The sequence below is a fragment of the Raphanus sativus genome, chromosome 1 (assembly GCF_000801105.2).
Source record: "Raphanus sativus cultivar WK10039 chromosome 1, ASM80110v3, whole genome shotgun sequence".
NCBI lineage: Eukaryota > Viridiplantae > Streptophyta > Magnoliopsida > Brassicales > Brassicaceae > Raphanus > Raphanus sativus.
The window spans coordinates 7,058,360-7,072,311 of NC_079511.1; the positions used below are offsets into that span (position 1 = coordinate 7,058,360).

The window sequence follows — 13,952 nt, forward strand, 5'->3', positions numbered from 1 at the left end:
GTTATTTATGAAAAATAAATCTTAATATATGTACATTAGTGTGAAATATCATATAATATAAACAGATGGAGTATTAAACCCGAAACAAATAGGTTACAATTATGAATTCGAATTTAACTATTACAAGCGGAATCGTATTATTTGTGACAACCAGAATGGGATACTTATCTGATTATCTCTTGGCTTTAAGAGATGTATACGTCTTTGACATGGTCGATAATCATCCACGTGTAAAAAATGAACCCTATCTGGACTTATTAGGGCTTTTTGTTTCTTATAACAAAATGCGCAAACGCCACCTTAAGTTTTGTAACTATATGTCGGACCTAATATTATTAGTGTCTCACAGATTTTAGTTTTATCAACTAATAAATGATTCGGACTATTTGTAATATTTAAGTTAAACAAATTTGAAAAGACAAAAAGTTAAGATGCTTTTGCTTCCAATCTCATTGGATACCGTCGCTTTCTTTAACATGACTCTGCCCCCGTATCTTTATCATTAACCTTACATGAATCACTAACTAATACAACCAAAAAACTTAATTACATTTTCTTACCTGCAAATATTTTATATTTATTCAAACGAGTGTAGTAGGGGGAAAAAAATCAGACAAGTATAGAACAACTCAATAAAACGACAATATTCAAATATGTCCTTATACCCAGCTGCCAGTATAATAAGATAACGTCAAAACAAAAAAACTCTATATATCATATATTCTTATCCCTTTGTTAAACAACAACAATCACCTAAAATATCATTTATATTAACGAAAATATTTACCAGTTACTATATATTTAGTATACTTATACTGATACGACTCCAAGTCCTAGCCAAATATAGTATAATTTTCACCGTAACTAAATGATTCGTCATGTTATTTTTCTTCATCGTAACTGTTCTTTTCCTTGAAATTGGGCCAACTTAAGAAGTAGTATACTCTTTCGTTTAATTATGTCGTAATCAAAAGGTTGTTTACATCAACTTTGAAGTATATGTATATTGAAGTTTTTATGTCAACTATGTAGACTCTTGAAACGAATGTGACATGATATATGATTCTTCTTGTCTAAGAGACAAACAGGTTCTCTATAGATTAGAGAACAAAATAATATAGGATTAAGGATTGACAACACATTTGTCACCAAGTAGGGATTTGACAACACATTTGTTTCTGTATCTATCAACTTTTGATCAATTAACAGTTTAACACTCCAACGTGTTTGTGTAAGAATTCGTTTAAAATAACAAAGCATTTTCCGTTAATTTAATGAGGATTCTAGCTATTGATTAAAAATTAAAATATTTGTCAGCTAGTTCTATATATAATCATATTATTTTTTCCCGTATTTTAGCATCATTCACACAATGCCTAAAACACTTTTATCATGTCATTTGGAGTTAAAATCGCTAGATACATCTTCATATGATGAAAATTAAAATGCACATGTAGGCCCGGTCTTGAGCACATACTCAAGATACATTAGTATGGGGTCAATAATTTTGAACACTTGAAAGCTTGCAATTTATACTGTTTTTCTTTGTAGCAGATGTCAAAATAAATTCTAATCAAATTTGTAACAAAATAAAACTTTGAATTTTTTCCTTATCTATATAAAAGAGTAAAAAGATAATTTTTAGGATTGATAAAATTTTGTCAGCTTGAAAATATTGTAAATTAAAATTTTTCTTTTGTTAATTAAAACATTTAATTATCATTTAAAACCTACATTTTTAGTTTTGTATTGGATCCTAAATATTTTAGGACCGGCACGGCACTGTGCACTTGATGAAATAGATGATAAAACCATTTTTTAAAACATGTTCACATGTAGGTTATTGTCTTTAGGAAAACAAGGTTCTACAAATGCCTCCACTACAGAATACATCATCTTTATTGCTACCCAAAGCTATTATTACCAACGATGTGAACTTTACATTCCACGACATACATCTGAATTTGACTTTAAAACCAAGATATAACGCTCTGGCCATCGTTGTGTGGTTTCCATGCTCATTCTTTGTTCGTAGATTTCACCATCCTGATCGATGGTTTATACGCTATCTGAAAGGAAAAACTCAAATCATCAACTCACTTTGTAGATGATCACCATGAAAATTTTTTGCGTCTTCTTCATCAATAACATAATACTAAAAGTCACTTCATATCACGATCCACCATATAATTACTCTACGTTAATCAAGCTTGATAGTGCAATTAATCCTCTAACGATTAGACCTGGCCCTGAATATAACCTAAGCAATTCTGTGCTTGTGATCCTCATTTTCATAAACAAAAATCAATTCCTAAATTTCAAAACATCTCTAGTTTTTGTCAAAAAAACATCTCTAGTCTACTCTGACAAAATTACAGAAGAACAAAATTTATAAGAGATTATGAGTTCGAAACTTAATACTGTATAACTCCAATATTTTTTAGTTTGCGGTAAGAGACTGTACTACGAATAATATAAACTATATAGTGTATTTTTGTAAACAATCATTCACTTTTCAGGCTTTCTTCAAGATTGTAAGGTGTATATATATATATATATATATATATATATATATATATATATATATTTAGTATTAAATGAAACGTAACTGTGATATAAAATAAAGCATTTAGGTATATTGAGTACAGAGTCCTTAAGCATACTTTTTTTACAAAAAATAATACTGGAATATGATTAGTATTAATACTTACATGTACAATATCCCTTACTATTATTTGAGGAGACCACTTTCTAATTAACCTTTTGCTCATGTGTTTATTACATATGTGTCATTTTTTATGTGGCAACTCCACAAGTCCTCTCACATGATATATTCAAGAACCCTTAGTTAACTAGATTAATTACAAAATTTACCATTACTCATTATATTATAACTTGGGGATATACTATAAGCTTTGTGACTAACAAAATAATTAACATTGACAGTCTTACATTTAATGCTTACCGCGCGTTCATTGTTTAAACGTAAACGCTTTAAATACGTTGAGAATGTACGCACGTATTTCATTACCAAATACGCAGAGATTCTTCGTTGTTTATTTCATTATCATGCATCATATAACATTTTCTATATAGTTAGCCTATATTTTTTTTTCTTGAAACATTTTATACTACATATATATATATATATATATGCTAATATATCACATATTTTTCTGGTTAACTTAAAAATTACTTAGTGGCAAAATCACATTTTTATATGACTAAATCAAGAATTTTTTATATAATTAGATTCAAGAACTTTTTTAATACGTCTACTTTTTTAATATGTCCAATATATTTTCTAAAGGTTGATTGCAGTTTCAAATCTACTCCTTTGCACGTTAACCATAATTTATCATTTCCATAATTATAAATGCAATATACCATTGGAGATCGTTTTATATATGCCAGTTTAGTGTAAATACATTCTATTAAAGGCACACTAATTAAATACATTGATACGTTATTTGCCATAATTCCTGAATCAAATATGAATTGTCAATCACAGGATGAAATAAATTATTGTCAGTCAATCACAAAGGTGACGTGATAGTGAAAAGAGGATATTTCTATATATAACCTTTAACGGATGTGTTTTCGTCGCTGATTGATACAATATCATCACGACAAATTTAAAACAAATATGTGATTATCCATGATTGATTCTTACTCTTAATTGGCGTGACCAGATCTTCAATAGCATTCCTATTTTACTTTAGCAAACATATCCCACTGCTATGTGACAAGGCAAGTAATATATTTGCACCTTAATTTGAATACTGAAATATCGTTTTCGTAATTTATGATATCGTCCAGATCCTAGACCTAGGTGCCTTTCATATATAAATACTAGACATTTTAATTTACATCTCCTCACCATTGTCTCCTTCTGAAAACATTTTTTAGCATTACATTTTAGCATTACATAATGTATACATATTTCATGTTCTTTTCTATTTTTTTTTTAAATGTTACATTTGTTTTTTTGTTGGACAATATTCCAAAACAGAACCATATGCAATAGATATAAACGAAATTTGTATATAGAAGTTTTATTATATATATATGTACGTATTAAATTACATAACTTTTATTTTTTTACAACCAATACATAACTTCTGATATATATTATTTGTGTGTGTGTCTGTGTATGTATTTATATAAAAGATCACATATTAACTTATATAATGAAATAAAATTCGATAATACTTTTTGTAGGTATATATGTGTGTGTGTGTGTGTTTCATTAACTTATATAATGAAAGAAAATAAGATAATATTTATATAAAAGATCATAGATCACCGAAATTTTATTAATTCTTATCAACTAAAAAATTATTGTCGTGATTTCTTTGATCCTCAGTTCTTGGTCCAATAATTATTCGTTTAGGTATAAACATTAACCCTTTGCGCCGAAATGATTTGAAAGAAAAATTAAAACTTGAATAAGAATATATAATTGGCACGATTTCTTTACTGATTGTACAACACTAAAATTAAATTCCATGTAATCTCTTAATTTAAGCACCAAGAAATTTTAGTTAAATTATCAACATAAATGGTGATAGACAAATAGTTATTCCATTTAATTTTTATTTTCGAATCCGGTTAAGTCTATGGTCAAAATACTTTCTATAATTAAGGAATCCTATATGTCAATTCCTTAATCATAATACTTTCTATTATTTAAAAATCAGAAACTAAAAGTTAAAAATTATTTGGATTTAATTTTGGACATGGAATCATTGTTTGGCTCCAATCCTTTGTCGGACTAAACCCTATCAATTATGACTATATACCTAGGGAAACTAATATCAACGATATCACAGCCTACATATTTCAAAACTACTACAATGAAAATGAGTGCAATGAAAATACTAGGAAGATATGTATATATATATTTATATAGTGAAAGCTCAGGTGATGAGAAGAGAGATCAAATCCAACAACTGAACCCTAACCCCGTATCTCGTGTCTCCTCGAGAATTTTTTAGTTAAAATCCGCTTTTTGTATGAAATGATAAATTACAAGAAGCCGATATGTATTTCACCCAGTGACGAATTTGTTTTTGTAAGATTTTGTTGTCTACAATAATGAGAAATATTATTGAATTCAATTCCTAATCAGTCCACTTAATTTCGAAGTCATATTATTTACTTGAAAATACTTTTATTCGTCTACAATTTTTATGTAATCCAAAGCCAGTTAAAATTTAATAAAACTTAAAAAAAATAAATATATAGATTAAATATCTATAGATTAAAACTTATAATCTTTTTATAGTCCATTCACCCTGCGCAGGGCGCAGGTCATCACCTAGTCATAATATTAAACCTGGACAATATCAAAAAAATTTACAGCCGTGATATCCACTATATATTAATTGAAAAAACATTACAACATTTGAGTTATGTTATGTGTCATCACTAGATTAATTCTTAATTTCTGTAAAGAAGTAGATTAGTTCATCTGAACATGTACTATAGTTTTCATGAAACTAACTATAAAATTAATTATCAATATACAAAAATATTATTCAATTTTTCAATAAATAGAAACTACGGAATTACCTAGTGCCACCAAAATAAATATATAATAATTCATTATTTTTAATAATGAATATTTGATAACAATTTTTGTATTTCCTATCATTTTAATTAATTTTATATTATTAAAATAAATTAATATCACATTAATTATATAATAAAATTTATATTTCTTGTACAAGTTATATTTTATTGAATTTTTAGAAACGACTATAAATTACTAAAATTATTAAATGTCCCATATTGAAATTTTTGTGAATTTTTTAAGAAGAATGACCAGTCTTTGCAAGTTATTTTTATTGAAATTTTTGTGAATTTTTTAAGAAGAATGACCAGTCTTTGCAAATTATTTGGAAGATATAAAGATATTGAAAAAAGTTTCGACAGTTCATAACTCATTCATATACTACGGACTCAGAACTCAAGGCCATACAATCTCACAATGCAGTGCAAAGAAACAACATTCGTTTGTTGTTCATATGAATGCAAAGCTACATGTTTAGTTTGCCGAGTCTATATAATTATTTTTTAATTGATCAATGGTTCAATTATTTTTGTTATAACAAGATATAAATGATAATAAAACTATATGAGTAGGAAGTCGTATTTAATAGATTTTCAGATTCAAATATACATTTATTTTAATATTGTTTAAATTAAGTTATAAAATTTATAAAAAATACATAATATTCTAATTCCAAAGTTTACATTGAACTAGTATTGAGAATTTAATATTTTAATTTTGAAATTTGTATTAATTTTTTTAAAATGATTATATATTACTAAAACTATCAAAATTCTAACATTTAAATTTTTGTTATCAATGGTTTAAAAAGGATAGAAATAATCATAAAATCATATGAGTACGTAGTCTTATTTAATAGATATTCATATAAAATATGCTATATGTTAATGTTATTTAAATTTAATTGTATACCATATAATATATAAAATAATTTTCTTATTTATTTACCATGAAATGATTGTAGAACATTCCAATTCCTTACCAATATCCCTCAAGGAAAATCCCGATTTTCTTATTTATTTACCATGAAATGATTGTAGAACATTCCAATTCCTTACCAATATCCCTCAAGGAAAATCCCGAATTGGATCCCAAATTGACGGGTTAGTGTGAGCTTATCCATGAATTGGATCCCAAATTGACGGGTTAGTGTGAGCTTATCCATGCGGTTATGCACTCTGACAGCTTGATTGTTTTGATTTAAAAAAAAATGATTTGCATTGAATTCCGAAACTGGCATTTAATTTTTAAAAAACTATTAATAGTATATACTGACTTTTGAATTATTTAATAGATAAACATATTAAAATATGTTGTATATATGTTATTTAAAAGCCTTACTTAATAGATAAACATAGTAAATATGCTATATATATGTTAATATCATTTAATTTAAATTATATACCATATACTAGATAAAAATGATTGCTTTGATTTATTTACCATTAAATTATATTAAATAAACAAGAATAATTGTTTTGATTTATGTGATCATGCCAACTTAATTATATACGTAACATTTACAAACTTTTGAATTAGTTAATATATGTTTATTATTTTATTGTTTCATAATATATAAAAATATATAATAATATGTGAAATTCATTTGTATACACAATATTTATTCGGCGTTAGGAGTCGATCTTAACCTAATATAAATTTATTTTTTGATAAACCGAAGGTATTCTGTGGGTCGAAAACCAACCAATTACTTTTTAGGGATCTATCAACTGGTGCTAAACAGATCTGATTGCTTGCAATGAAAATTAGAAATTCATGTCATCTGATCGCACATGTCTAATGTCATAAGGTTATTTTGAACCCGGATCATTTAGTTCACCGAAATTCACCAATCAGTAAACCATCCACTTGATCTTGGAAAGATAAAGAAGTTTTTTTCAGGACAAGATTGGTATAATACATTAGAAGATTTCGATGGTTTGATCCTCTTCATTCGGAGGTGTAAGTGCTAATATGAGTAATGAAATGTATGAGGAATCTGCACCAATATCATGTCATATTTGTAACAGATTATTTTCGATTAGTGAAGATGGTTTTAGAATCAGAAAAAAATAACTAGTTTTGTAAGTTATTCGGAAGATATTAAGACCTTAAAAGAAAATTTTCTTAATTAAGAAATCATTCATGTACCATAGATAGAAAATACAAAGACAGCTAGCCTAGCATGCAATGTTAGAAAACAACCGTTTTTTATCGTTCACATGGATGTAGAGTTACCAGTATGGTATGCAGAGTCACCATGAGTCTGTGTATGTTGATGAAAAAAAGTAAACCATCCACTTATGATATATAACTTTTTAGTTTCCACAAAACTTTGGTATGAATAAAATTCAGTTAAAAAAACTTGTTGGTATGGTTTTATCTTTGGGTTAAAAATGACTGACGCGCGCGCGCACACACAACAGTTATTTTTTTGTCAAAAAAGACTGACACATATTCATTTAAAAATGCATGAAGCATTTTAAAAAAAACATTTTATTTTTACATGGGTGAAACTGAACATATATGTGAAGTCATATTATATCTGAGAAATATACCAAAGTTACAAATTTATATATTTCCAATTATTGTCACTTTTCTCTCAATTATTACACATTTTACTTATATTATTAGTTAATTATATTGCAGTATTGTTCACCTTTTTCATAATAAGTCTCTTGGACTAGTAAGTAGTGACGAAAATTGAAGGCCGCTAGTATGATAAGTTCTGTGTCAGTCCATGAGTCCAAAAACACAAGTAGATAAAAACATATAGTTACAAAGATATCTAGAACGTTTCATTTTTTATTCTCTATTGTATACTAGAGTCTTTCTCCGCGCTACGCGCGGATAATTGGTTTGAATATAATAATATATAATTTTACGGTAATTCTTTAATAGATAATTTTTAAATTTTGTTTCAAGAAAAAGCTTTCAAAAAAGTGATCAAAATAGATTTCATTAAAAAGGACAAAAACTCTTATAATCTAAATATATAAATAAAAATAAATAAAAACATAATTCTTTTTCTAGTTTTGAATTATATTTTTCTAAATTTGAACTTTTTATATAAAAAATTTGCATAAAAATTCAATTTTTTTATTTATCAAATTTTATTTTAAAAATTTAAAATACTTTTGAAACTATTTTTAAAAAATTTATTTGAAAGTTAGAAACATTTTGGTCATTTTATATTTGGAACTTTGGAAGCTATATTTGACAAAATAACATTTTAAGGCTATCATAGAATTTTTTTTACTTAGAGTGATGTTTTATTCCTTTTAAAAAAAATTATTACAATTGCATTATTCACATAAATCTTTTCAAATCACTCGTAATCTCTCAAATTCAAAAATTGGTTTCAATTGATATTTGCGCTTCCGGAAAAATAAAAAAAATCTATTTAAAAAAAAATTATAAATATAAATATAAAAACATTCAATTATTTTAAACTGAAATAATAGGAATACTAATATATATTATATTTATAAATATACTTTTAATTTTTTAAAAATTATATTTTATATATATTATAATTTTGTTATAAAATTATATTTAAAACATTATTTCAAACCATTGATGTAAAATGTAGATGATTCAATGAGTGGGAAAGTCAATCATTGCTGGCATAAAATTCCACTGGAGAATAAAACTAAGCAACAGAGACTTTATAACTTTTCCTCTTCGAAATTGCAACTGATAAATAGCAAACAAACAATAAAAAGACATCACTCAGCTAAAATATATGAAACTATGAAGATGTAGAATATTTATTTCAAACTGTGAACTCGAGCACAAACAATATTGATAGCTCATTTCTTTAACAGGAAGAGTTTAACGGCCTACCTTGATTAGTCTTCTACTTTTACAGAGATTATGTATTAGTCTGTCAGATTTCAAGTAATTTATAAGCCACTTTACACCAGTCAGGCTCTCAATAATATAACCTTGGTGTGCATAACTTTATATCACTTAAATTTACATGATGCTTTTGTCTAGGCCATCGGCGTTTCTTTTTAAATGGAAAGTGTGGAGTGTTTCCCATAGCTAACTATCGAAAAATAAATAAAAAGATTTGCTAAACCAAGATGTTTCATCTTTAACACATGCAATATATCTACACATAAATTATGCATCTAGTTAACGGGTAAGTAGCAAACAAACAATAACAATAAGTACCTACAGTCCCACACAATCAACATAAGAAATCAAATCAGTCATCTGCTCCATCAGTCTGTACATCACCAGAAGGATCATAGTTGGGGTCTTCTCCCATATAGAGTTGCACAAACCGCTACAGATCAGACATAACCAAACCCTTCTCCTCATAGTTAAACATGGCCAATGCCGGATTCAAACAATCGTTGACCTTCTATATCACATAACCAAGATCCTCAAATTTCTGAACCTCTTCAGCACTTTAAACCTGGTTTTTCTTTATGATGCAATTATCATTCATCCTTTCATGCCTACTTCCACATCACATAACCAAGACCCTCAACCTTCTGAATCTCGTCAGAGTTAAGACCTAATATTTCTCTACATTGGATACATTTACCTTACCGGACATACTGTTCTAGGGCATCTCCTTAACCAGGTAACAAATCACCACCATAGATGTGACCTTCGACTCAAGGTAGAGGCGTTGGACTGACTCGGGTTTGGGTTATCTTCATCTTCGGGAGAAACTTTCTTATTTGATTAAGTTACCTCTTGGAACTTCTTCAACTCCTCTTCATCAAGCTCCGGATCCTTGACCTGTTTCTTCTGGTGATGTAGATGAGAAACACAACACATATCAAGATCAATACAATTCATGAGTATGCCCATAGCTTCTTGATATAAGCAGATGATGTTTAACACAAAATCTCACAAGAAACTCTAGACTTTTTTCTCAGTAACAAACAATTACCTTGGTATACAAAGGCTGATACAACTTATCATACTTGGTTTCAAGAACAGCTCTCTCCTCACGGAACTCTGCATCAAGCTCATCATGCTTTCCCTGCGTTGAGAGACGTCACAGGTTTATCAATACGCAACAAACACCTTAATATATTTAAGGCCGCTTGACATTCGAATAAAGGAAGGAGAGAATACACACAATCTCACATCCTTAACCAAGATAAGATTTGAAGGAACCACATCATTTTACGCAAGTTAATAAATTAATACGAAACAAACTTGTCTAACCTGTATGTCCCTCAAGGCTTCAACACGGTTTCTCACTTGAGGAGTCAGACTCTCGAGAACATCAGAACGCTGACCAGCCATTAGCTTGTTCTGTGGATTTAACATATACAAAAATAAAAAGAAAAAAATCACAAACAATCTCCAACAGAACTCATTCTACACTGAAACCCTATAAAATCAAACCAAGGCAATGTCTAATAGCAACATTAAACTCGAAAAAACCATTCATATTCTTCGACTGCAGAACTTTATTTTTTTTGTGGGAAGAAAACAAAACTCACCTTGAGAGAGTTCATAAGGCCAGCTCGATCCTGTCTTTAAGAGCTACAAAAACAAACGCAGATGAAAGAAGAAACAGTAAGTAACCACGACTAAATAAAAAATCAGGGTTTAAACAGGTCTCTCGCATAAGAGGAAGCGCAAGGAAGAGAAGGAGAGTGTAGTCAGAGGGGGAGGAAGTCTTACAGGCGGTTAGATCGGCGAGGTTGAAGTTGTCCTTGTCGCCGCTCATGAATCCATACTCAATGTCCTAGAATTCGCAGACTATTAGATATCAAACCAATAAAAAAACAATCACTGATGAAACTTGACCCACCTGAGAATACTGAGAAAGTAGCTTTGCCCATGGAGCCTTAGCTTGCTTCTTCCCCGCCTTCGACTTCTCACCATCTGTTACCACTTCAAATAACTGGGTACTTCATCACCTTTCCATCTTTGGCATAAACCACATGATATGGAACTTGTGTGATCACAGTAGTCGTATTGTATTGTCTATACAAAATATAACAAACAGATCAATTCTAAATTGTCTTCGTTAAAACTTTAAAATAAAAACAGGGTGAAAATAGAGCAACTAAACCTCCAGCTGTGAACCCTGGAGAAGGTTCTTGCCTCAGTCTCATTTCAAACCATACTCCATGTACTTGGTTCAAGCAAGAGTCTTGCTTACCTCTACATCGCTAATGATTATTCTAGGACACTGTAAGATATAATAATATTAGGAATTGGTAAACGCAATGTACTTATATAATTTACTCAATCAAGCCATTTAGAGACCTGCATGAAGGGAAACATGCCTCAATCAAGCCACCAGGAGAAGTTCCTTTTAAGATAATCACCGCAAGAAGACATACAGGGTGGCTCTTCCTAGAGTTAATTAAGAAAGTACAATCATTAGCACATCATATTTTAGGTAAACAGAGCCATCACGACAACAATTATTGAGAAAAAAAATTGTAGGAACTGTTAAGAGTACCAGTAATTATTGTCCTCCTCCGGATCGACTGTTTTTATCACGATCATCACCGAGTATGAGCGCTGGGGAAAACGAACCAGCCGCACCTCCACGGTGGAAGCTATTTGTTATCATGGAAAAGATTAATAGACCGTTCAATAGATCAGTCATAATTAGTAGGAGACTAACGTAATGTAATCACGTAGCCATGTCAATATGTAAAGTTCAACTTGGTCTTTATAGATGAGACCATTGTGTATAGATCTCATTGTATTGTACTAATCAGACTCTGGTTTGTATCAGTGACGCTTGAAATATAGCTAATATCAAGACAAAGAACAGACCTTGTGCTGATCAATTCTTCTCCTCAGCTTCTGCTTATTAAGCTCTTTGTCTTTAACATCAACCACTTCGTCTCAAAGTCATCAACAATGTCCTCAGATGTTACTTGATATACAATTATATCATCTTCCGTAGTCCTGCAAAACAAAATCCAAACTTTCAATTTTCTCCAAAGATAGAGTTAGGGTTCTTAAGAAAAGGCATAAAAGAGAGGAGAAGGACTCGATCGCGTCAGTAGGAGATGATTGAATAAATCGTAGTGGGAGAAAATCAAGGAAATATTTAATGGTGAGAAGTAAAGACTTACTCTCATCGTTACACATCTGAAGAAACCGTGGTCTGAAGATTTCAGGGAACGTAAACGGCTCACGAGAAACTCAGGAGGATAGATCAGAGTAGATGGGCCAAATAACATTGGTTTTGAAGCCCGACTGATTTAAATGACGAATCTGACGTGGCGAATCACTCTTTTCCTATTGCTTGATTTAATTTGTCGACGTGGACATGCTAAGAGTTGAGATTATTCACCTTTTAGTATTGTATTGATTAATCAATCTATCATAAGTTATTTCTTATTGCCAAGAAAATCGTACTCTTTCAGTTTTGTTTATGTTTTTATATTATTGATAAGAAAAGGTCAAAATGACAATTTCCAATGTTAGAAGAGATGAGGAAACATGAAGAAGAGAAATATCTTTATTGCTGGCCATTTTTTTTGTTTTAAGACTATAGAATATTAGTGTTTTACGTAACTGCGCAAACCAACTAGACTTTTAAAGTTCAAACGAGCCAGCTTTATTTACATAACTCTCGATTTTAAATGATAGTTAAACATTTACTTGTTTGTTTTATACTCCAAAAAATCACAATAACTCGATAAGAATTTTGAGAGAGGAGTCCGGACGAAGTAGTCCAAGTGGTAAGGACGGGCCTTGGTGGCAAACACCATCCGGGTTCGATCCCCCTCCATGCGGAAACTACCCTGCTTCGCTCTGGACACCAAAGCGGTACTGGGTTCGATCTAGCCCAGGTAAAGCCCTCCCGGGTGAAGTGGACCGCTGCCTGACCGGGCCCAGGGATTGACTCGCGAAGCGGGGAACCCTGGATTATCAAAAAAAAAAAAAAAATTTTGAGAGAGGAGTACTTACTTTTCATCGTTGTCAAATGTTTAAGGAGCAATCTAAACTTGTCGTAAGGTGGTAAGCACTCCGACTACGGGTTTGAAACCTATCTGACTTTTCATCGTTGTCAAATGTTAAGGAGCAATCTAAACTTGTTGTAAGGTGGTAAGCACTCCGACTCCGGATTTGAGACCTACCAAACTCAGATCAGGTTACTCGCAAATAGCAATATAATTCCTATTGCGAGTAACCTGATCTATTTGGCATCGATGGATAGGTCTCGAAGGGATTAGTCGGTTGAGTTTCGCCCCACCGAACACCCTAGGTTATCCAAAAAAGAAAATTCTACATTTGTCGTTGTCAAAAAGAGTGTATTTGAAATGTCTTCAATTTTTTCTTTAACATTGTTAAGTACTCAAGGAGTAATGTGTGAACTCGACAATTTCATCATGTATTTGTACGTGAATTTACCAAAAAAATATAATCT

At 30.2% G+C, this 13,952-nt stretch overlaps 1 long non-coding RNA gene across 2 annotated transcripts; it reads right to left on the reverse strand.

The window, feature by feature from the left end:
- Positions 1–9,539: 9,539 nt before the first annotated feature.
- Positions 9,540–12,863, reverse strand: LOC108857794 (uncharacterized). 2 transcript variants are annotated; one of them, XR_008943842.1, is made up of 11 exons: positions 12,567–12,651; positions 12,347–12,481; positions 12,024–12,123; positions 11,825–11,914; positions 11,628–11,747; positions 11,364–11,539; positions 11,234–11,297; positions 11,050–11,092; positions 10,769–10,858; positions 10,488–10,580; positions 9,540–10,342 (listed from the first exon to the last, which is right to left on the reverse strand). It is a non-coding gene; the product is annotated as an uncharacterized LOC108857794 (long non-coding RNA). The 2 variants fall into 2 exon arrangements; XR_001950384.2 differs by lacking the exon at positions 12,567–12,651 and adding an exon at positions 12,652–12,863 and having other exon boundaries at positions 9,543–10,342.
- Positions 12,864–13,952: the final 1,089 nt, after the last annotated feature.